Source organism: Globicephala melas, chromosome 3 (genome assembly GCF_963455315.2).
Source record: "Globicephala melas chromosome 3, mGloMel1.2, whole genome shotgun sequence".
Lineage (NCBI taxonomy): Eukaryota > Metazoa > Chordata > Mammalia > Artiodactyla > Delphinidae > Globicephala > Globicephala melas.
The window spans coordinates 108288063-108313555 of record NC_083316.1 but is presented as its reverse complement, the minus strand read 5'-3'; the positions used below and the strand labels follow the sequence as shown (position 1 = coordinate 108313555).

Below are 25493 nucleotides of genomic sequence, written 5' to 3'. Positions count from 1 at the left end.
TTTTCATTTCTCCCGAGTAAATATTTAGAAAGAGAATTGCTGAGTCATATTTTAAGTATAATTTTAACTTTATAAGAAACTGTGTACCAGTTTTCCAAATCAGTTGTACCATTTTGCATTTGTAGCAGCAAAGTATGAGAGAGTTCCAGTTGTTCAACATCCTACCAACACTTTGTATCGTCAATCTTGTTATTTTTAGTCATTCTAGTGGGTATAAAGTACTACACCTTGCTGTGGTTTTAATTTGTACTTTCCTGATATCTAATGGTATTTAGTCTTTTCATGTGCTTGCTAGCCATTCATATTATCTTCTTTGGTTAGGTATATTCAGATCTTTTGCCCATTTTTTAATTTAGTTGCCTTATTCAGTTGTGTTCTTTACATATTCTAGATCAAGCCCTTTGTCTGATAAGTGTATTGTGAAGATTTTTTCCTGGTCTTTGTCTTCCCATTTTTTTAAAAAAATAGCACCTTTCGGGACTTCCCTGGTGGTCCAGTGGTAGAGAATCCGCCTGTCAATGAAGGGGATGTGGGTTCGATCCCTGGTCAGGGAACTAAGACCCCACATGCCGCGGGGCAACTAAGCCCACGCACTACAACTACAGAGCCCACAAACTACAGAGCCCACACGCCCTGGAGCCTGCGCGTCACAACTAGAGAGAAAACCTGCGTGCCACAACTAGAAAGATGCCTGTGCACTGAAACAAAAGATCCCACATGCCTCAACGAAGATCCTTCATGCAGCAACTAGACCCGACACAGCCAAGTAAATAAATATTTAAAAAAACAGCATCTTTCAAAGAGTTTAAGTTTTTTAATTTAACAAAATCTAGTTTATCTATTTCATCTTCTATGATTTGTGTTTTGTGTTCTAAGAAATTTCTGCATATCCCCCAAACATAGCTTTCCTTGTATTATTTTTTCTTCTAAAATTTTAGTTTTTACTTTTCAGTCTATATCAATTTTTAGTTATTTCTGGTGGTATAAAGTAAAGGTCAAAGATTCCTTTTTTACATGGATATAGCCCATTGTTCCAGCTCATCTGCTGAAGGATATCTCTTTGCCTATTGACTTGATTTGCCACTTTTCACTGAAAATCATATAACTGTAGGTTTGTGTCCATTTCTGGGTTGATTATTACACTGGTTTATGCCTATACTAGAACCAGACTGTCTTGACTGATATACTTTTTTTATTATTACTAGTTTACTTTTTTTTTTGGCTGTGTTGGGTCTTAGTTGTGGCATGCGGGGATCTTCGTTGCAGCATGCGGGATCTTTCATTGGGGTGCACGGGCTCTTCGTTGTGGCATGCAGGCTTCTCTCTAGTTGTGGCGCACGGGCTCCAGAGCGTGCAGGTTCAGTAGTTGCGGCGTGCAGGCTTAGCTGCCCCACACAGCATGTGGGATCTTAGTTCCCAGACAAGGGATCAAACCCGCGTCTCCTACACTGGAAGGCAGATTCTTAACCACTGGACCACCAGGGAAGTCCCTTGACTGCTATACTTTTATACTAAGACTTGAAGTCAGGTAGTGATAAGTCTTCCAAATTATTCTTTTCCAAGGTTACTTTGGATTGTCTAGATGCTTTGCATTTCCATATGCATTTGAGAATCAATTTGTCAGTTTCTACCAAAAAAAGCCTCCTCCGAATCTGATTAGGATTGCATTTATTTTGACAATTATTTGGAGATTTCAATTTAACAACAGAGTATCTAACCCATTAACATGGCACATCCAATAGTCTGTAGTTCTAAGTGTACAGGTTTTCTATGTGTTTTGTTCCATCGTTTTTGTTTTTTAACTTTGTTTACAGCTTTCATATGAAAGCTTTTCTTTTTTTTGGCTGTGCTGCGTGGCTTGCGGGATCTCAGTTCCCCGACCAGGGATGGAACCTGGGGCTACGGCAGTGAAAGCGCCAAGTCCTAAACACTAGACTGCCAGGGAACTTCCCATATGAAAGCTTTAAAGACTTACGTAGTCAAACATCAATTTCCATCACAGATTAGGTGGGACGGGGGGGTCTCTTTTACTTATCCCAGGATTATAAACCTATCATCCCACATAGTTTCATTTAGGTTTACTTTATAAATTAACTTGGACATTAATATTTTATGGGTATAGTTAGATAACATTTTCAGTCTACTCAGGCTTTTTCTTTCTAACATCTTCCTTTTCGCCTTAATTAAAAACTCAAGTACTTAATGCCAAATATATACGTATGTAGGGGGAGAGATTCTTATACTGGCTCAAACCTGAAAGAGTTTGCAACACAGAGCAAAGTAATAACATGAGAAAACTACTGTCCCCTTCTCTAATGCCCACACTTCTCCCCCCCTGTATGAGACTGAATACCATGCTTCCTCTCTTTAACAATAAATCCTCCTTTTCCTTTCCTGCTACTTTCCTTTCTTTTTTCCAGTTTCTCTCTCTCCCTTTTTCTTTCTCCCTTTTCCATGTGTTCATCCACTCTCCTTAAACCCTTTGTTAGCTATGTAGAGTTAGAAATAACAATTTTGTGACACACAATAGATTCTCAATTTATTAGTTCACGGATTGAAAGCTATCTTAATACTCTGAACTTTTCTCCCGCGTCTAGGTAGATATTTACACCCACCTGCTAATGAACATCTCATGTGGTCTCCTTGTTCATTTAAACACATTATTTTTAACACTAAATTCACATATCTGTGTCTGCGTTACCTTTCTCGGCGGGTGGCACCACCATGCAAAGTTTACCAAGCAACACATACTCAAAGTCTATCCCACTACCTGCAGTTCTGTGAATAAAAAAACCATACTGTAAAATGTTTTCTTATATGTAAACAAGTCTTTACTGTTATTCAAAAATTAATACAAGCACAAAGATTTTTTAAAATCGATACATAATAAAAAGCTATTGAAAATGGCAAATCAGACCTATCCCGAGGGAACCTACCTCAACATAATAAAGGCCATATACGACAAACCCACAGCAAACATCGTCCTCAATAGTGAAAAACTGAAATCTTTCCTCTCAGATCAGGAACAAGACAAGGATGTCCACTCTCACTATTATTATTCAACATTGTTTTGGAAGTCCTAGCCACGGCAATCAGAGAAGAAAAAGAAATAAAAGGAATACAAACTGGAAAAGAAGAAGTAAAACTGTCACTGTTTGCACATGAAATGATACTATACACAGAGAATCCTAAAAATGCCACCAGAAAACTACTAGAGCTAATCAATGAATTTGGTAAAGTTGCAGGATACAAAATTAATGCACAGAAGTCTCCTGCATTCCTATACACTAATGATGAAAAATCAGAAAGAGAAATTATGGAAACACTCCCATTTACCACTGCAACAAAAGAATAAAATACCTAGGAATAAAGCTACCTAGGGAAACAAAAGACCTGTATGCAGAAAACTATAAGACACTGATGAAAGAAATTAAAGATGATACCAACAGATGGAGAGGTATACCATGTTCTTGGATTGGAAGACTCAATATTGTGGAAATGACTATACTACCCAAAGCGATCTACAGATTCAATGCAATCCCTATCAAATTACCAATGGCATTTTTTTACAGAACCAGAACAAAAAATCTTAAAATTTGTATGGATACACAAAAGACCCCGAACAGCCAATGCAGTCTTGAGGGAAGAAAACAGAGCTGGAGGAATCAGACTCCCTGACTTCAGACTATACTACAGAGCTACAGTAATCAAGACAATATGATACTGGCACAAAAACAGAAACATAGATCAATGGAACAATATAGAAAGCCCAGAGATAAACCCACGCACCTATGGTCAACTAATCTATGACAAAGGATGCAAAGATATACAATGGAGAAAAGACAGTCTCTTCAATAAGTGGCGCTGGGAAAACTGGACACAGCTACATGTAAAAGAATGAAATTAGAACACTCGCTAAAACCATACACAAAAATAAACTCAAAATGGATTAGGGACTTAAATGTAAGACCAGACACTATAAAACTCTTAGAGGAAAACACTGGAAGAACACTCTTACATAAATCACAGCAAGATCTTTTTTGATCCACCTCCTAGAGTAATGGAAATAAAAACAAAAATAAACAAATGGGAACTAATGAAACTTCAAAGCTTTTGTACAGCAAAGGAAACCATAAACAAGACGAAAAGACAACCCTCAGAATGGGAGAAAATATTTGCAAAGGAATCAACGGACAAAGGATTAATCTCCAACATATATAAACAGCCCATCCAGGTCAATATGAAAGAAACAAACAACCCAATCCAAAATTGGGCAGAAGACCTAAATAGACATTTCTCCAAAGAAGACATACAGATGGCCAAGAAGCACATGAAAAGCTGCTCAACCTCACTAATTATTAGAGAAATGCAAGTCAAAAGTACAATGAGGTATCACCTCACACCAGTTAGAATGGGCATCATCAGAAAATCGACAAACAGCAAATGCTGGAGAGGCTGTGGAGGAAAGGCAGCCCTCATGCACTGTTGGTGGATATGTAAATTGTTACAGCCACTATGGAGGTTCCTTAAAAAACTAAAAATAGAATTACCATATGATCTAGCAATCCCACTACTGGGCATATACCCAGAGAAAACCGTAATTCAAAAAGACACATGCACCCCCACGTTCATTGCAGCAGTATTTACAATAGCCAGATCATGGAAGCAACCTAAATGCCCATCGACACACGAATGGATAAAGAAGTTGTGGTACATATATACAATGGAAGGTTACTCAGTCATAAAAAGGAACAAAATTGAGTCATTTGTTGAGACGTGGATGGATCCAGAGACTGTCATACAGAGTGAAGTAAGTCAGAAAAAGAAAATAAAATATCGTATATTAACGCATGTATGTGGAACCTAGAAAAATGGTACAGATGAACCGGTTTGCAGGGCAGAAGTTGAGACACAGATGTAGAGAACAAACGTATGGACACCAAGGGGGAAAACCACGGTGGGGTGGAGATGGTGGTGTGAATTGGGCGACTGGGATTGACATGTATACACTGATGTGTATAAAACTGATGACTAATAAGAACCTGCAGTATAAAAAAACAAAAAAAAACAACTAATACTAAACTTTCTTTAGGTTATTTGTATGGAAATATGTTAATATAAATGTTTCAGACATTACAGGAAATTTCTAAAAATCTTACATGTTCTGGTATAATGTTCTAAGTCATAATTCTAGTCATTACTTTAAAATGTATATCTCAGAAATAACTAAATTTCCTTGTCAACTGCATTATTATGAACTTTCATCAAATCTTTAACCGTGGTCATTTTTAAGTCATTTGTCATTTACAGACAGTTCTGGGTGTACTGTGATGTTTTTGCAAAAATGTTCCTATAAAAGGGTTCCATCTTCAAGGAATTCATGGAAAAGACTCTGACAAGTACAGGTTTCTGGTAACTGACTATACTGCTGAACTGAACGAATAAGCATTTTCAGAACTCTAATGGAAAACTGATTAATTCATAAAAGTGTTAACAAAAGATCAAGATGAAAAAAAATTAATTACATGGGACTGAGTCAACTGATGAGGATGATTATAATCTCGGTGACTTTCTCTTTGAATAAAAAAACAAAAACCCCCACAAGGACTCAGAGGCAAAAATATACAAATCAATTTTCACTGCAAAGTAAAGGACCTGTTACAGTAGAGGATTATTGGACTGAATGTCAATATTATGACATAGTATGAGTGTGTTCCGTGTTTGGTAATTGCGATCATTGTTGCTTTTGTTGTGGTCAGCCATTTACAATGCTTGGTGTCATTTTATTTATCTCTTGTAAAAATAAAATACAGTGTGTGTGGAAAAAAAAAATCTTCCAACAAACAACAGTCCAAGACCAGTTGGCTTCACAGGTGAATTCTATAAAACATTCAGAAAAGAGCTAACACCAATCCTTCTCAACTCTTCCAAAAATCTGCAGAGGGAGAAACACTCCCAAATTCATTCTACAAAGCCACCATCACCCTGATACCAAAACCAGAAAAAGATATCACAAAAAAGAAAATTATAGACCAATATCACTGCTGAACACAGAAGCAAAAATCCTGAACAAAATACTAGCAAACAGAATCTAACAACACATTAAAAGGGTCATACACCATGATCAAGTGGGATTTACCCGAGGGATGCAACGATTCTTCAATATACATATACACAAATCAATCAATGTGATACACAACATTAACAAATTATGGAATAAAAACCATATGATCATCTCAATAGATGCAGGAAAAGCTTTTGATAAAATTCAAAATCCATTTATGATAAAAACTCTCCAGAAAATGGGCACACTCAATGGTGAAAAACTGAAAGCATTTCCAGTAGGGTCAGGAACAAGACAAGGATGTCCACTCTCGCCACTCTTATTCAACATGGTTTTGGAAGTCCTAGCCTCAGCAGAGAATAAAAAGAAATAAAAGGAATACAAATTGTAAAAGAAGAAGTAAAACTGTCACTATTTGCCAATGACATGATACTATCCTAAAGATGCCACCAGAAAACTACTAGAACTAATCAATGAATTTGGTAAGGTTTCAGGATACAAAATTAATACACTGAAATCTCTGGCATTCCTATACACCAACAATGAAAAATCAGAAAGAGATATTAAGGAAACACTCCCACTTACCACTGCAACTAAAAGAATAAAATACCTAGGAATAAACCTGCCTAAGGAGGTGAAAAACTTGTACTCAGAAAACTATAAACACTGATGAAAGAAATCAAAGATAACACAAACAGATGGAGAAACATACCATGTTCTTGGATTGGAAGAATCAATATTGTGAAAATGACTATACTACCTAAAGCAATCTAGAGATACGATGCAATCCCTATCAAACTACCAGTGGCATTCTTCACAGAATTAGAACAAAATATCTTACAACTCATATGGAAACACAAAAGACTCTGAATAGCCAAAACAATCTTGAGAAAGAAAAATGGAGTTGGAGGAATCAGCCTCCCTGACTTCAAACTATTATACCACAAAGCTACAGTAATCAAGACAGTATCGTACTGGCACAAAAAAAGAAATATAAGTCAATGGTTCAGGATACAATGCAGAGAGATAAACCCACACACATACGGGCACCTAATGTGCGACAAAGGAGGCAAGAACATACAATGGAGAAAGACAGCCTCTTCAATAAGTGCTGCTGGGAAAACTGGACAGCTATATGTGAAAGAATGAAATTACAACACTCCCTAACACCATACACAAAAGTAAACTCCAAATGGATTAAAGACTTAAATGTAAGACCAGACACTATAAAACTTTTAGAGGAAAACATAGGAAAAGCACTCCTTGACATAAACCACAGCAAGCTCTTTTTTGACCCACCTCCTAGAGTAACAGAAATAAAAACAAAAATAAACTAATGGGACTTAAACTTTAAAGCTTTTGACAGCAAAGGAAACCATAAACAAGACAAAAAGACAAGCCTCAGAATGGGAAAAAATACTTGCAAATGAAACAACAGACAAAGGATTAATCTCTAAAATATACAAACAGCTCATGGAGCTCAATATCAAAAAAACAAACAATCCAGTTAAAAAATGGGCAGAAGACCTAAATAGACATTTCACCAAGGAAGACATACAGATGGCCAAGAGGCACATGAAAAGATGCTCAACATCACTAAATGCAAATCAAAACCACAATGAGGTATCCCCTCACACCACTCAGAATGGCCATTATCAAAAAAGCTAGAAACAATAAATGCTAGAGAGCAAGTGGCGAAAAGGGAACCCTCCAGCACTGCTGGTGGGAATGTAAATTGATACAACCACTATGGAAAACAGTATGGAGGTTCCTTAAAAAACTAAAAATAGAACTACCATATGACCCAGCAATCCCACTACTTGGCATATACCCTGAGCAAACCATAATTCAAAAGGAGACATGCACTACAATGTTCACTGCAGCACTATTTACAATAGCCAGGACATGGAACTAACCTAAATGTCCATCGACAGATGAATGGATAAAGAAGATGTGGCACATATATACAATGGAATATTACTCAGCCATAATAAGAAACGAAACTGAGTTATTTGTAGTGAGGTAGACGGACCTAGAGTCTGTCATACAGAGTGAAGTCAGTAAAAGAAAAAAAAAATACCGTATGCTAATGCATATATATGGAATGTAAAAAAAACAAACGAAAACAAATGGTACTGACGAACCTACCTGCAGGGCAGAGATAAAGAGGTAGACATAGAGAATGGACTTGATGAAATGGGGTGGGAGGGCGAAGCTGGGGAGAAGCGAGAGTAACATCCGACATATATACACTACTGAATGTAAAATAGTTGGCTGGTGGGAAGCAGCGGCATAGCAAAGGGAGATCGGTTCAGTGCTTTGCGATGACCTAGAGGGGTGGGATAGGGAGGAGGGGTGGGAGGCTCAAGAGGGAGGGGATATGGGGACGTATGTATGCATATGGCTGATTCGCTTTGTTGTGCAACAGAAACTAACATGGTATCGTGAAGTAATTATACTCCAACAAAGATCTATTAAAAAATTAAAAAATAGAATAAAATAAGGTAGTTTCATATTTTAAATGATCTTCAAAATATCCTGAAAAACTTATTTAAATAAATCTGCAATTCTCCTTGCTTAGCCCACACATAAACTTTTAAAGAATAAGATGCATTTTTAACTAAAATTTTAAAAATTGACTTAGAATTTAAATGAACCAATACAGAGTATCCAGATTATATAAAAAAGACTTGAAAGGCCTTGAAAGCATTCACAGACTTGACTATGGACCAGTTAGTGCTGTGACAACTGTTGAAGAAAAAGTTAAAAATATATCTACGTGGGATTCCAGTTGGTGGTTTAAATAGCTTTTTTGGTTGCTTAGAGAAAATAACGTAAGGAAAAAATACTTCTCTATCATCTTTTATCTTCCAGCTCCAGAATGAAATTTAATGTATTTCTATAAAAAGTGTTAACAATTTACATGTAAACATCAATATAGGAATGTTTTAAAATAGCTTATCTTATAGTATGCTAATCTCAAAGGTAACAGTCAAATAAGTTCAACTTGGGGACAACACAACACAAAGAAAATATATAATACTTGTGTCTTAGCTATTGAAAAAGAGTCTTCTATTGCTATATTAAACTTTAAGTGCAGTGTATCAGTTAGGAAATTAAAAAGTACACATACATTTAGCTTCCTTTTTGGTATTTCTTTCCTCAAATTAAATCGGGAAATCAATAATCCTTTCTGATGCCACCTCTTAACTGGGTAACAGAAACAAACTTCAGCATATATCTGAATGCAGGATTTCACCATACATGGATACATGTATTATATACAGCTGACCACTGAACAGTGCAGCGGGTTAGGGGGTTGAGACCCTTCCTATGGTAGAATATCCAGGTATAACCTTAGAGTCAGCCCTCTGTATACATAGTTCCACATTTACAGATTCAGTCAACCATGGATCGTGTAGGACATATTTACTGGGAAAAAATATCCACATATAAGTGGACCCAAGCTATTCAAACCCATGATGTTCAAGGGTCAATTGTACACATGCATGTATTTGACAGATATTGTTGAGCAATCCCTATGTACTAGCCCTTGTGAATATGACAATGATCGAGAGAGTGGTTCAAACAAAACTGAACGCTTTAAAAAAATTATTACTCACTAACTAGGCTAAATATAAATATGTAATAAGCACCAAAATGCAGGGTCACCTTCTACTTCAAGAGGTGATTCACTTTCGGATTTCATTCAGTTAAGTCCCAGGACTCTGACAAGGAGAGCTAGGTATCCAAGTAGGCCACAGTTGGGGCATATTCACTAAGGTCTTGATGTAGAAATCTTACTATTCCCGTATGTTTCAGCCCCTGATGGAATCAGATAAGATAAAAAAAAATCTCAGGGGCTTCCCTGGTGGCGCAGTGGTTGAGAGTCCGCCTGCCGATGCAGGGGACACGGGTTCGTGCCCTGGTCCGGGAAGATCCCACATGCCACGGAGTGGCTGCGCCCGTGAGCCATGGCCGCAGAGCCTGCGCGTCAGGAGACTGGGCTCCGCAACGGGAGAGGCCACCGCAGTGAGAGGCCCACGTACCGCAAAAACAAACAAACAAACAAAAATCTTAGTTATATAGATGATAACTGTAGGTTGCTCAAGGTTCAATGAGAAGACTAAGCTCTATTTAAGAGGAAAAGTGAATCACCAGAATGCCTGCATATGTGGCAATGAAAGCAAATAGAATGCAACTGAACATATGAGGAATTCACCAAAAAGTTAGAATTTTTGTGCTGTATCACACATTGGGTTTTCAATAATTCTTTACAGAGAGAAATACAGTGACAAAAATCTCCTATTTGGACATTCTGATGGAACACTTTTTCCTACAACTGTGTAAGTCTCCACAACTTCATCTTCCAACGGGCTGGGGCTCTGCCTCACTTCTATCACACAGTCCAGACGCTCTTTAATGAATACCCATCACCATGCTAGACAGGCCATTATGGTCCAAAATTTGGACTGCCTCTGAAATAGTAGCCACTCAAATCACAACTATTATACCACACTATTTTTAGCGGGGATATGTAAAAAGAAAACTAGAGTTGGGACCACATATTCCTTACAGACTTGAGGAACTTAAGGCATTCAACCTGGCTACCATTTCAACCATCCAAGATTGTGTGCCACCTACAAAACGCCTGAGACAAATCAGACCATAAGATAGCCATGTGCTGTATTACACAGGAGGTACCTACCGAGCATTACAGAAATAACTATGGTTGTTCCTTAATACAAATGTGACTACTTGTTTAGGTATAATGTAGGTAACTAAATGACAGATTTTTTAAACATTCAAACCTTTCTGAATCACCTTATAAAATAACAACCTTAAACAATAATGGGGGAAAAAGTTTTGGGTTTTTTTGGGTTTTTGTTTTGTTTTGTTTTGTTTTTTGTTTTGCGGTACGCGGGCCTTTCACTGTTGTGGCCTCTCCCGTTGCGGAGCACAGGCTCCGGACGCACAGGCTCAACGGCCATGGCTCACGGGCCCAGCCGCTCCGCGGCATGTGGGATCTTCCCGGACCGGGGCATGAACCCGTGTCCCCTGCATCGGCAGGCGGACTCTCAACCACCGCGCCACCAGAGAAGCCCGGAAAAAAGTTTTTAAATACGGTTTAAAACAAGATCTTCATTTTCATATTCAAAGGAAAGCTTGTAATAATGGAAAATTTTAATAATGATGTTATGATGATGAAAATACTAACAGAAACAGAAAATACTAACCACTCAACAAAGAACGTGAACTAGACAAGCAACAAGGATATACTGTACAGCACAGGGAAATACAACTTTATTTCGTAATAACTTTAAATGAATTATAAGCTATAAAAAAAAATATCACTATTTTGTACACCTGAAACTAATATTGTTAATTAAGAGGGAGTTCCCTGGTGCCCTAGTGGATACAATTCCGGGCTTTCACTGCCATGGCCCAGGTTTAATCCCTCGTCAGGGAACTAAGATCCCACAAGCTGTGCGGCTCAGCCAAAAAAAAAGATCGTCAATCAACTATACTTCAATTCTTTAAAAAATAAAAGAACATGGACTATTTCTGGTGCATAAACTGAAATCATAGCAGGTCACATGAGAAATTCAATATTTTGGATTTTTCCAGTCTATTTTTGTTTTATATAAAAAAAAAATCAGTGATGACAGAAAATTTCCCTAAATTATAAAGAAAGGTTCAACTAAATTGTAAACCCCTGATAAGGGAAAAAAAAAATTGAGCACTAGTCACATATTACTCTACATACTTTGACAAATACTATCTGATTTCTACAATCCAAAGAGGTAAGCATTATTCTTACTTTGGAAATAAAGAAACCACAGCTCAGACATATTAATAACTTAATGGCAGACCATTTTCCCTATATTCTTTTTTTAAGGTCTAGTTCAATGCTACCTTAAATTACAATTATTTATGACATACTGATTCTTGTAAGCTCCATCAAGGCAGACTCCAACCAAATTATTATACTCTTATAGCACTTAACATGGTAACTTGTCCCAGTATTTGCAAAAATAAAAAAGAAAGAAAAAAATGAATTAAAACAAGATTCTACCATTTATTAGCTAAGTGGCATTAGTCTATAACCTTTCTGAATTAAAGTTTTCTCTTATAAGGATTATACCAACATTGCAGGATTACTGTAAGGAAGGGTTGGTTTCTCTACCTCCACACTACTGCCTTTTTGGGCCAGGTAATTTTTGGGGGGGCGGGGGGTGGGGGGGACGGATACTGTCCTGTGCACTGTAGGATATTTAGCAACATCTCTAGCTGCTATCAAGTAAATGCCAGTAGCATCCCTCCCCACCAGTTGTGACCACCAGAAGTGTCTCCTGTCAAAATGATGTGTCAAATACTCCTGGAGATTGGGGTATACAAGAACCACTGCTCTAGGTAAGAGCATTATAAGAATGAATTGAAAAAGAAGTATGTGATTTCCTCTAGTCTAGAAAATCCCCTTGAGATGGGAGAAGATAAGGGCAAGATTTCCTGCCAAGCCTCTAATGATAATACTCCTAAAAGCAACAATCAGCAGCACAAAATTCTAATAACCTTACGTGGTCTAGTAAAGATGGCCACAAATTCTTTGTTATTCCTCCAAATGAGAAAGAAACCCCTACCTTAAATTCAGACGGCCTTTGATGACTTCTTTAACCAAAAGAATGAAGCTGAAGTCATGATCTGGAACTGATGAGGTGACAAAAAACCCTGTACTGGGGCTTCCCAGGTGGCGCAGTGGTTGAGAGTCTGCCTGCCGATGCAGGGAACACGAGTTTGTGCCCCGGTCCGGGAAGATCCCACATGCCGCGGAGCGGCTGGGCCCGTGAGCCATAGCCGCTGAGCCTGCGCGTCCGGAGCCTGTGCTCCGCAACGGGAGAGGCCACAACAGTGAGAGGCCCGCGTACCGCCAAAAAAAAAGAAAAAAAAGAAAAAAAACCCTGTATCCTGTGCTCAGAAGTCCAACTACCCAAGACTGCCATGCTGGAAAGACCACAAGTATAGGCACACAGGTTAACAGTCCCAGCTGAGCATGGCCTTCCAGCCTTCTTAACCAGAGTGACAGACATGCGAATAAAGCTGCCTAGGATTCTCCAGTCCAGACCACCTGCTAGCTAAGACTAACCAATGATCTTTGTCGATGCCTCATATAAGAGAAGACTTGCCAAGACCTGCTCAAATTCCTGATCCTCAAAATTGAGAGATTTAGGGCTTCCCTGGTGGCGCAGTGGTTGAGAGTCCGCCTGCCGATGCAGGGGACATGAGTTTGTGCCCGGGTCCGGGAAGATCCCACATGCAGCGTAGCGGCTGGGCCCGTGAGCCATGGCCGCTTAGCCTGCGCATCCGGAGCCTGTGCTCCACAACGGGAGAGGCCACAACAGTGGGAGGCCCGCGTACAGCAAAAAAAAAAAAAAAAAAAAAATTGAGAGATTTAATAAAATAGTTGTCATTTTAAACCACTAAGGTTTTAGGTAATTTGTTTTCACATAATTTGTATGTATACACTTTTCGATTAAAGATTTTCATGTGTTTTAATGAAAATCTTTGTGTACCTCTATTGGCTCAAATGAGGTCATCTAATTCCTATCAAGTGATAAACTATCATGGGCTACTGGTCCCATCCTCCAAAATAAAGCCCTGAAGAAAAAAGAAGTAAGTCTGGATTCCAGGAACAACAAAAAGAAACAAACAAAAACTGATGGGGATAAATCTGCACTGAATTTGTGTGAATAGACATTGGTAACCTTCATTCAGGAGCAAAGGGCAGCAGGAGTCAAAAGACAGATTGCCTAAATGCTTTTCTTAGTCCGCCCTTATCTTTCCCTTGACTGCCCCTTTATCAGAAATTAGCAGAACAGCTCAGATCTTTGTCAGCAGGATAAAATCAGGACAGCACAAAAGGCCTGGGAGGGGAAAGTTCATGAAAACAGGTACAAACTGACTACCCTGTGGTTATTTACTCTTCCCAGTCCTTCTCCCCTCAAAATAAACCTACAGAGCTGGTGGTAAATTATAATACAAGGAAACTACCTCTTAAAATTAGTATTACTTATTTCTAAGAGTTTCAAAAAACAAACCCTGATCAGAAGCTGCCTGATGCAGTAGAAGGCAACAGAAGAACATAACAGCAATTCAGTGCCAGGGAGCTGTCTGACCTGAGACTCAAGCCCTCCCTCTCTTAAACTCACCTGGACCAACACAAACTAAGATCTGGCTGTTGGCCATTCCCTAATTCACATTATTAGACTAAGTGGATTAATACCCCCTCTCAAAGAATCATTAGCTCACTAGCTAAAATAAAGAAACATCTGGAGCACAAAACTACTATAAAAGACAGGCAACACATCAAACAACCCACGCCATCTGATACAGAATTAGAGAATTAGATGATCCAAGAATGAACACCTAGGGACCAAGGGGAGATATTAGTACTACAAACTCACAACAAGAAACTGTGGAAAAGAATCAAATGGAAATAGTATAAAAAGAAGAGGGGAAAAAATAAAACATTTCAAGAAAAAATAAACATATTAAGAAATAATGAGAATAAACTTCCCAGAATAACAGAGGGAAGAAATCAAGATTTAAGTGTTCCAAGAGTGAAACATATAAGAAAAAAACCTCATTCCTAGAAATATTAAGAATAGTGTGTAAATTGATAGTACTTTTAGAAAGTTTTCAAAATTTTTACATGTAATGCAGTAGTATCACTTTTGGAAATCAAAAGTAATCCTGAGTAATCCAGAAGAAAACAAAATACCTATATGCGCAAAAATGTTTTACTGCAATACTTATATGGTAAGAGGGAAAACCCCAGACACAACCTAAATATCTAACAACCAAGTAATAATTAATGGTTTAATATTATTATTATATAGCCACTGACATAGTGTTGAAATGAGAGTATGTTTAACAAATTTTATGATTTGAGGGGATCTAAAAAAATCCAACCAACGTGAGAAATTTACACTAAAACTACTATGAGCATTTAATTTTTTAATTATTAAAACTTAAAAGTTTGTTTTTAAAAATCTGACAAACTCGGTAGCTTGTGTTTTTGTTAAGTCTAGACTTCATCAAGAAATAGCCAACAACAATTATATTTTAGATATAATTTACAGAAACGTTAGCTTCCAAGAGTATTTATGGTATTTTTATACTAAAGGAAAATATAATGTAGCTACTCTTTTCTGAGTGAGCAGCTTATGGCAGCTTTCGGACTTTATAAATAATAAAATATGGTATGGAAAATTTCAGCATCCACTATGCCAAAGAAAGTACTGGTCTTATTTCTACTAAGTGCTTTATATTTTTATCATTTTCATTAGCTCAGCTCCACATGAGACCACTGTCTGCCTTGATTTCTGGAAGGCTGCCCCAATTCTTCTCTCCCAGGCCCTGTTGCCAGGGTTGCAGCTGCACAACCAATTCTTATTAAAATATAAGTCTTTGAAATGCAGGTCTATGGAAAGGGACATAAAGGATTTCATTATCTTTTCTCAAAACTCACAATAAGGATTATACCCCCACCCTTCCCCAGGCACACCACCACTCAGAACCCTTCTTCATCAACTCACACACCACATATAATAAATGCAGCAGCTCCATCTTAAATACTCAAATAACAAGTCATAAAGGAGTAAAACTGCATGATAACCACCGTAATGTCTAGCAAAAATTATTTTAGAATGACTTCTAATACATATGATGTAATTATTTCAAAATGACTTCTAGTGCATATGATGTAATCATAGGCGGACACTCATACAATGAGAGTAATAACACTTCTAAACACTACTACCAAATACTTCTAAAGAATAAACATTTGCAAGACAGAATACACACTTATGTGATAATTTCAGAAATTTCAAGTTAAGAAAAAAACTGCAAGATAATTTACTCAAAATGTAAAATACTTTACAAGCTATTAATTTTGTTGTACAACTACTCATGCCTCTAAAATTTTCTCGTAAAAGGAGAAAAAAACTGAAGGACAGTTTACACTCCTTTTCCGTTTCTTACTAGAAGCTCATGTACTTTCGTTCTCTGGATAAAATCCCCTGCTTAAACATTGCTTGACTGTACTCTATGACTGAATTCATCTTATGAGAAAAGTTAACACAAAACTGTCAAGATCATGAACGTAAAACTACTTTCAATTAAAAGAATAAAGAGTGGTCAAATAGTCTGTTGTAAAGTAAAAATGACAAGTTTCTTTTTTATTAAAACATATAATATTTTTAATGCTGATACACCACTGGAATTCTTGTAACATGCAGAATCTTCAAATTTTAACTATGTTAGAGAAAAGAATTAAAGTTAGTAAAATTCACTGGGGTTAACTAAGTATAGCCTAGTCTGTTCCCTGGGTGATTCATTCATGGTTAAATAGAAGAAAAAAATAGGTGAGGCAGAGTGAAGGATACTAACCCTTGAGGATCTCATACAACACACACCTGAAGTTATAGCAACAAATCATACAGATAAATAGTTCTAAAAAGTGACCACTTGTTGCATTTTTAATGATTGAACTGAAATAATTAAGTTAAATGTACCAGATAAACTTTTTTAAGTATACAAGAAGTACATTATAATGATTATAAAGCTTGATAAAAATGTCGATTGAGATCACCTCACATCTGTTATCATAGCTACTATCAAAAAAATAAAACAGACAGTAACAACGTTGATGAGGATGTGAAGAAACTGGAACCCTTGTGCACTGTTGGTAAAACTGTAAAATGGTGCAACACCTATGGTAAACAACATGGAGGTTCTTCAAAAATTTAAAAATAATTCTATCATATGATCTAGCACTCCCACTTCTGGCCATATATCCAGTAGAACTGAAGACAGGGTCTGGAAGAATATTTGTACACCCACGTTGCTAGCACCACTAATCACATAAGCCGAGAGGTAGATCAAGCCAAATGTCCATGAGCCAATGAGCAGATAAACAAAATGTGATATACACAAAGTAGTATTATTGTGGTATATATATATACACGATGGAGTCTCTAAAAGGAAGGAAATCCTATCACATGCTATTAACATGGATGAACCTTGAGGACATTATGCTAGGTAAAATAAACTTGTCACAGAAAGACATATACTGTATGATTCCACTTATAAGAGGTGTAAAGTAGTCAGTCTTTTTTTTTTTTTTTTTTTTTTTGGGCCACACCACGTGGTTTGCAGGATCTTATAGTTCTCAGACCAGGAATTGAACCCCGGCCCTCAGCAGTGAAAGCGTGGAGTCCCAACCTAAAGTAGTCAAATTTACAGAAAACAAAGTAGAATGGTAGTTACCAGGGGCTGGCAATAGGAGAAAAAAGGGAGTTGTTGTTTAATGGGTATAGAGTTTTCAGTTTTGCAAGATGAAAAAGTTACAGAGATCTGTTTCACAACAATGTGAATATACTTAGCACTACTGAACTACATACTTAAAACTGGTTAAGATGGCAAATTTTATGTTACATGTTTACTACAATAAAAAAAAATTTTTAATGTAATTAGAGGTCTCATCCTTAGAGATTCCATGAGTTAGTAAAGATGAAAAACAGAATGAATCTGTTTTTGTTTTTTTTTAAACCAAGTGCCACATATTAATTTGGGTTTTTTATTTGTTTGTTTTGCTCAGATAGGTAGGTAATAATACCACCATGGTGTAAAACTCAAAAGAAACAACAGTAAATCACAACAAGTAAATCTTCTTGTCATCATTATCCCTAGCCACCCAATTCTCCTCCAAAGACACACACACCAATATTAGCTTCTGGCATAGCCTTTCACAGGAATTCTAATAATATACGAGAATGTAAGTATGTATTTTTTTTTAAATATTTTCACGTGACCACATACATGACTTGGCACCTTGCTTTTTCACTTATTAACACTTTACCTTGGAAATCAGGCACTATCAGTAACTTTTTAAAAACTACCTCCCTCAATTTGAAAGGCTGTATTTTATCATATGGATATAACTCATCACCAATAAGTGGGAAGTTGGGTTGCTTGTAATCTTTTACTACTACCAACATGCTACAAGGAATAATCTTATAAATTCACAAATGTGGGATATGATGAAGCAGGATTTATCTGTAGGATAAATTCCAAGAAGTGAAACTGATGGATCAAAGCGTTTATACATTTTAATTTTGGGTAGGCATTTTAAGTTTTGACAGATATTTTTCAAATCTTCTTCTAAGAGAATGTATACATTTACACTCCCACTAACAACGCACTAGAATATCTGTATTATCAATCCTAAAAAGCTTCCCTAACTCCAGAAGTTTAAAGGGAAAAAAAACTATCTTCCTTCCCTGAAGTGGAGCATTAAAAAAAACCCCACCATTTCAGGTAAATATACTGAGTTGCATAAAATTAAAACCTACGAGTTTGAGTAAGTCCCAGCTGCAAGAAATGAACTGTAGCCTAAGAAAAGCACTCATCCTAGCAATGGCCAGCTCAGTCTTGGCAGGCGCACTATGGACCTAGGCCTCTACCAGTCTCAAATTTCTTTGCCCAGAAACCCATTCTTACTCTATAGTTTTTGACCCAAATAGCTTTACTCATATCAGCACCACAGTTACAGTTTTTAACCAAATTACCTTAACTGGCCTAAAACAGTAATTGTTTCCATTTAGGTGGATAAATCTCTTAATTCTGGGAAAGTATAGAAATCAATCAGTATTAATACTTATGTGCTATTTAATATATTTATAATAACATTATGATACTCTATGCTCTATCTACTAAGATACTTGAAAGACAAGAAAATTTAATATACTAAATTTATAAGTTTAATTTATTAAACTTTTAAGAATTATTGAAGTTTTAGAAAGATTTGTTTGCTCTACTGGTAATCTGCCTTGTTAACTGCTTGAAGTATTTGCAGGAATCAGAGAAAAGTAACTTTAAGTTAGAATGTCTAAGGATGTTAAATAATTAGGCATGAAAGTGTTGGTCGATATTTAAGAAGTAGTATTTACTCTTGCCTATCGGGCATTAAAACCCAATGACAATATAGACAGCACTGAACTTTTTTAGTGAGGTTTACAGATCAACTTTTTTTTTTTACATCAACCGTTTTTTAAGAGAACTACAGAAATAGAGAACCACAGGAATATGGTCTTGGACAGAAAATGTCTATATCTACCTTAAGATCAACACATTTCATTTAATTTAATATCATTTCCTATAAGCATTTTTCAGCGAACATGTGTACTAAAGGCATTCACAGATATTAACAGACAGTAATAATAAATGAAAATAGGCATCCTGCATATGACTTCTTTTCAAAGAAGAAATGGCTTCTTTTATAAAAGGATGTCTTCTGTTCATAAAGCACAAAACAAATAGTGCATTTTCCCATGCTGCCAGAAAATACTTCTTAATCAAAACCAAAGGAGGGCTGATTTTATAATTTCCTCAAGGAAATCATGGCCTTTATAGTAAGGACACAGAGCAACAGCTACAATAAATTCCAGCTGCTGTGGCAAGACTTATTATACCATACTAGCTGCTAAATGGCCCAACATTAAGGCCACCAGCAACCAAAAAACTGGAGATTTAATAACAAGTTCCATTCCCTTACACTAAAAAAATTAATCAGACTTGCAACAATATTTTCTAACTATTGATAAAGACAAATTTTTTGGATCCTATTGCCAAAACTGAAGAGTTAATGCTATTAATCTAATCCCTCAAAATCACCCAAGCTCCTTCTTTATCAATATTTACAAGTTAGAATAGGAGAAACTCAGAGCCATTCAGGGTCATCGTTTAAATGAATATCCCATTCAACCTCTGCAGTTTAATAATTTTCTATAATGTGCACATTTCCTCTTTCTTTCACATCTGATGAACAAATTATTCCTCGTGAGTGTGTTTGTGTGTGTGTGTGTGTGTGTGTGTGTGTGTGTGTGTATGTGTTTAATACCTAAACCCACCTGACAGTTTTAAGTAGGCTGGTACCTACAGCAAGATGCTATCAAATCAGAATGAAAATGGTAGGATTAGAAATCAGCCACATGAACAAAAAATCAGGAAACTACAACTTTTTAATTCTGAACATATATTTTCTGGGTTTTTTTCCCTCCATAAAATTGATATAACATTTTCCTATCACTAGTCAAAACAAATGCTATCAAGATGCCTCACTAATCATATAATCATAAAAATTAACTTATTCAACATATATTCATTGAGCTCCTATTATATGCTACGCCCACATAAATTAAACATTTAAAAAATAGTATACAAATATACGTCAGCAAATTATAAAGTAAAATAAACATATTTTTAAATGTATAAAAATGAATTTAGGGCTTCCCTGGTGGCGCAGTGGTTGAGAATCCGCCTGCCAATGCAGGGGACACGGGTTCGTGCCCCGGTCTGGGAAGATCCCGCATGCCGCGGAGCGGCTGGGCCCGTGAGCCATGGCCGCTGAGCCTGCGCATCCAGAGCCTGTGCTCCGCAACGGGAGAGGCCACAACAGTGAGAGGCCCGCGTACCGCAAAAAAAAAAAAAAGAAAAAAAAAATGAATTTACCAAAGATGTAAGAAGTTTAAAGACTACCAGAGATTAAAATTGAAATACAGGGACTTCCCTGGTGGTCCAGTGGTTAAGAATCCATCTTGCAATGCAGGGGATACCAGTTCGATCCCTGCTCGGGGAACTAAGATCCCACATGCTGTGGGGAAACTAAGCCCAAGCGCCACAACTAGAGAGCCTGCGTGCCACAGCTACAGAGCCCATGTGCTCTGGAGCCCGCACACCACAACTAAAGAGAAGCCTGCACACCTCAACGAAGATCCTGCGTGCCTCAACTAAGACCCAACGCAGCCAATAAATAAATAAATTTTTTTTTAATTGTAATACAGTATAAGTAGATAGAACTAATTAAATGATTTTTAATTTTGAGCAGTTATGACTTGGCAACAATTAACACTTTAAAATCTGGTCCTCACATGTTAAAACAGAATTTTAAAAAATTCTTAATAAAACAAGTAAATTGATCTCTTTTATTTTTTTTTAGTGAGCTTGCCTTTTGTTTTTTTTGGCTGCGTTGGGTCGTTGCTGCGTGCGGGCTTCCTCTAGTTGTGGCATGTGGAGGCTACTCTTCGTTGTGGTGCGTGGGCTTCTAATTGTGGTGGCTTGCTCTAGGTAGTTGCGGTGCACAGCCTTCAGTAGTTGCCGCACACAGGCTCAGTAGTTGCCGCACACAGGCTCGGTAGTTGCAGCACGCGGGCCCTAGAGCGTGTGGGCTTCAGTAGTTGTGTCATGAGGGCTCAGTAGCTGTGGCTCACGGGCTCTAGAGCGCAGGCTCAGTAGTTCTGGCGCATGGGCTTAGTTGCTCTGCAACATGTCGGATCTTCCCGGACTAGGGATCGAACCTGTTCCTGTGCACTGGCAGGCAGATTCTTAACCAGTGCGTCACCCGGGAAGTGCTGATCTCTTTTACATTTGATTTTAAGGAAAACCAAAAGGTTGGCTTCATGCTCAGTGGTAAAACATTATACCCACTCCAATTATGTAAGCATTTTGTGAAACATTAGAGGCATTAAATTATGAACAAGACACGATGCTCATTGTAATCACAATGTTCTACAAGCACTAGCCAATGCAGCTGGTAAGTGAACCAATACAAGGTATAAAATCTGGAAAGGATAAAGCAAAATTACGTTTAGTTACAAATAAGGACTGCATTCCCAGAAAAGTTAAGTGAATCAAATGCAAGACTATAAGAAATACTAAGTGAATTTAATTAAGTTAACTGATTAAACTTAACAGAAAGAAATAACCTTCCTAATGTTAGCAATAAACAGGAGTTTAAGCTGTAAGAGCATAATGAAGAGGCAGCAGAGCAGTGGTTAAGGGCACTGACATCAGATTCAAACAGATATGGGTTGAAATCGCAATTCTACTACTTCCTAGCTGTATAAACCTTGATAAAGTCACCTAATGTCTTTAATTTTCTCAGGTGTAAAAATGAATATAATTTATTAAACAGTTAAGATGATGCTGAGCAGTATACAGAGCCTGCCATTTAGTAATTGAACTAATATAAGGCATTTTTATTTGCATTATTAATAATAGAAAGCCTCTTGTCCCTTCCCTAAGAGAGGTATTACGTTAAGCATACATATACCATGTAAACCTTTCTGAAATCCAGAGAAGGGTGAAATTCCAAAATATATCTGGCCCTAAGATTTGGAACAAGGGATTGTGGTCCTGTACCTTTCTAATGGCTTCTTACGGAAAAAACAATAATAACTTATACTACTTCTAAAAAAAGCCAGAACCCAGGTTCCGCACAACTATTTGTTTTACAGTTCCAGGGTGCCAAGGGTTCAGTAGGCATCTCCACCAAAGAGTCAAATCAGTATAGATGACAGATACTCCTTTTCTTCTAGAACCAAACCTCAGTTAATACGAACTTATTCATTAGGAGGGTTGTTCACGTACTGTTAGCCTCTTCCAGTCAACATTAAGCTCCATTAGTAATGGCACAGACTACGTATTTGTTTACCACCTTAACTCTTGTACTTAATACCTGAACCTTAAATAAATCAATGAAAGGACTGCATCATCTGTCACCTTGCACACCTGTATCAGAGACATACTTGCCTAATTCACAATTCTAGTCTTAGCAAGTCCCTTCAGTTATCATTACATGGTATAGAATGGGTGATGATAAGGATGTATCAGTTGTGATGTTTTGGAATTTAATGGCTCAGGTAACTGAAAAGTCCAGGTATACTGTATTCAGGGAAGACGTGATCCAGCATCTCAAGAGGTGATCAGGGTGTGTGTTTTGCTCTGCTCTACTCCTTCCCTGTTGGCTTCTTACTCAACTGACTTTCCTTTCATGGTCGGAAGATGGCTGCCAGGTTGAAATTCAGCAGAAAAAAAAAGTACCTTTATCCTGGCATTTCTAGTATATGTCCTAAGATCATTCTGATTGATTTGGCTTAGATCATATGCCTGCCATGTCTGCCTTAGGTTAAGACACATGCTTCATTCCTACAAACTCTTCATAATATACATGAAATAAAATACATTAAAGCTGACCTTGGTGATTTGAACTTCTTAATAAGTATACTAAATAACGGCATTATTGTATTAAAACTAATGGATCAAGCACATCATACAACTTTCCCTATCTTCTTAAAAAGTTATTCCCCCCATTTAATCACAACCCAACACGAAAAAATAAAAAAGTAAATTCTTCCCTGAATATAAGTCATTTTGAAGGATTCAGAATGTATTACCAGATTACAATAAAGGTTTATGATATTCCTTAACAAAACTGAAAGCAACATTATAAATTTTCAGGAAGAAAACAAGGTTCTTATCCCACTTTTTCAAGATTATAATAGCAGAATCTAAAGAAAAGATGGACAAGTACATGGATATCTTGAGTTGGGGGGGTGGGGAAGGGTGGTGTTACAGAGCTTTTAAAATAGAATCAACTAAATAATCCATCCTGCCACTCAAGACTCCTCAAAGACATTAGATTCATCACCAACCCTCTCTCCCCTACACAAACCTACACAAAACTAGGTCCTAAGAACAAAACAGAGATGCACACTTTAGGGAGTCTTTTTGACAGCGTGCATTCCAAAGCCAAATACAAATTATTTCTCAATTATTATGTTTCTACTATCATGTCCCTCATTCCTGTAACTAGCACAAAAAATAGAAGGTAAATGATTCCATTTTTATAACAGAGAAGACAACAAAATCTATGAGATTAAAAGCCAATACTCAAATATACAGGAGAGGAGCTGATTTTCATGGTAAAGTTGAATAAAAACAAATAGCAAATCGTAGAACCAACCAATTGAAAGTGTGTTACACACAAGTCATCTTAAATCAAAAGCCAAACTTCATTCATAATCCTAGAGGAAAGCAGTGTGGTCAAAGAAAGGAATGTGCATTAAAAGAATCTCTATAATTTTTCAAATCTATGAATTGATTTTTCAAATCCTCTACTGTTCAAATAATTTAATTCAGTAAATGTGCAATGATGGCTTTTTAAGAAGACAGAACTAGTAGACATAGCAGGGATATAAACATAGCCCTTGACATCACAAAGTTTATAATGTGCTACAAAGGCAATATACACAAACATTACTGGACAGCTCAGAAGAGAATGAAGTACAAATGCCAGTGGGTAATCAGAAAGAGGAGGATCAAGTGAACTGGGATGATATCCACAACAAGTAACAGAAAATCTAAAGGCAAAACTGCCTAAACAATAAGAAAATTTATTATCTCACATAATAAGGAATCTACAGTGAAGGTGGTTCTAGGAATAGTGAACGTGGCTCCAGTTCTACTTCTCTGGAATTCTCTTCCCTCTGCCCACCTTTAAGTAAGGGAATCACCTTCAGGCAAGATAGCTATAGCAGTTCCAGATGTCACATCCAGATAAAACAAGCTCTACAGGAAGGACAATCTCTTTTCTTCTTTCTCAAAAGCAAGAAAACTTCTCCCAAGAGCCTCTTGCAGACTTTCCTTTTATTTCCCATTGGCCAAAACTGGATCTCACGCCCATTCCTAAAACAATCACTTCCAATGGCAATGAGACCTACCATAACCAAGATTAGCATGGATGCTATTAACTATCATGACCATCACTTTAGTGATGGCTGAATATATCAAGGAAGACAGGCCTTGGAGGGTGGTATTATTTGGACTGGGGGAAAAAAAAAAGATAGAAACACATAGGCAAAGGAAGGGATGTGTCTAACTGAAGAAAGTCAAACTGCAATCACACATTAAACACACTTTTAGGGATAAGAATTCTCTTAAACTGTGCTGGAGTCATCTTCTGTTAACACAAAAATTAACTTACTATTCAACAGTCGGTAAATGCTAAGCATGCAGGAGTTGTCTTCTCTTTAAGAGAAGGATTTAGGTTAATTACCAGTGGGGATAGTCAGACTCACCACTCACTCCTTGTCAAGAGAGCTATCTCTGGGTTGAGAACATTCCATAATATGCATACAGATGACTGTAAACTCACTGTCAGTATAAGTTGTTTCTTGAAGGTTTCTTCTCATTTGGGTTCGAGGTTTTACTCAAAAATCCACACACTCACAACTGGCCCTATCTGCAAATGAAAGCATGCAATTAGGAGGCAAAATGCTGCAGGGAGCAATTCCTTCCTCCCCCACCCACCTATAATTAACTGATCCACATGAAAACTGAGCTTAAACACCAGAGTCACCAAGCCCCATGTTCAAACTAAGCAACCTGCATTCCAAAGGTTGTAATGTGCTTATTACACAGTTACCACCCTTTTCCCAGCATGTAAATTTATTGTTGTGTCCACAGTATACCAGGTGCAACTCTTCCCCCCCCCCCCCCCCGTACGCGGGCCTCTCCCGTTGCAGAGCAC

The 25493-nt window shown here is 37.3% G+C and overlaps 1 protein-coding gene across 7 annotated transcripts in view; it reads right to left on the bottom strand.

Annotated features, from left to right (window-relative positions):
• The window catches only part of CDC42SE2 (CDC42 small effector 2), a 111582-nt gene that overhangs the window by 51321 nt on the left and 34768 nt on the right, over positions 1–25493 (bottom strand). For 3 of the 7 annotated variants that reach the window (XM_060296172.2, XM_030869719.3, XM_060296174.1), the window contains one exon: positions 25042–25205. The exons of 2 other annotated variants lie outside the window; for them this stretch is intronic. The gene's annotated coding sequence lies outside the window, so the exon portion shown is untranslated. The remainder of the gene's footprint in view (positions 1–25041; positions 25206–25493) is intronic. 2 more of the 7 variants (XM_060296173.2, XM_030869721.3) reach the window with 1 other exon arrangement.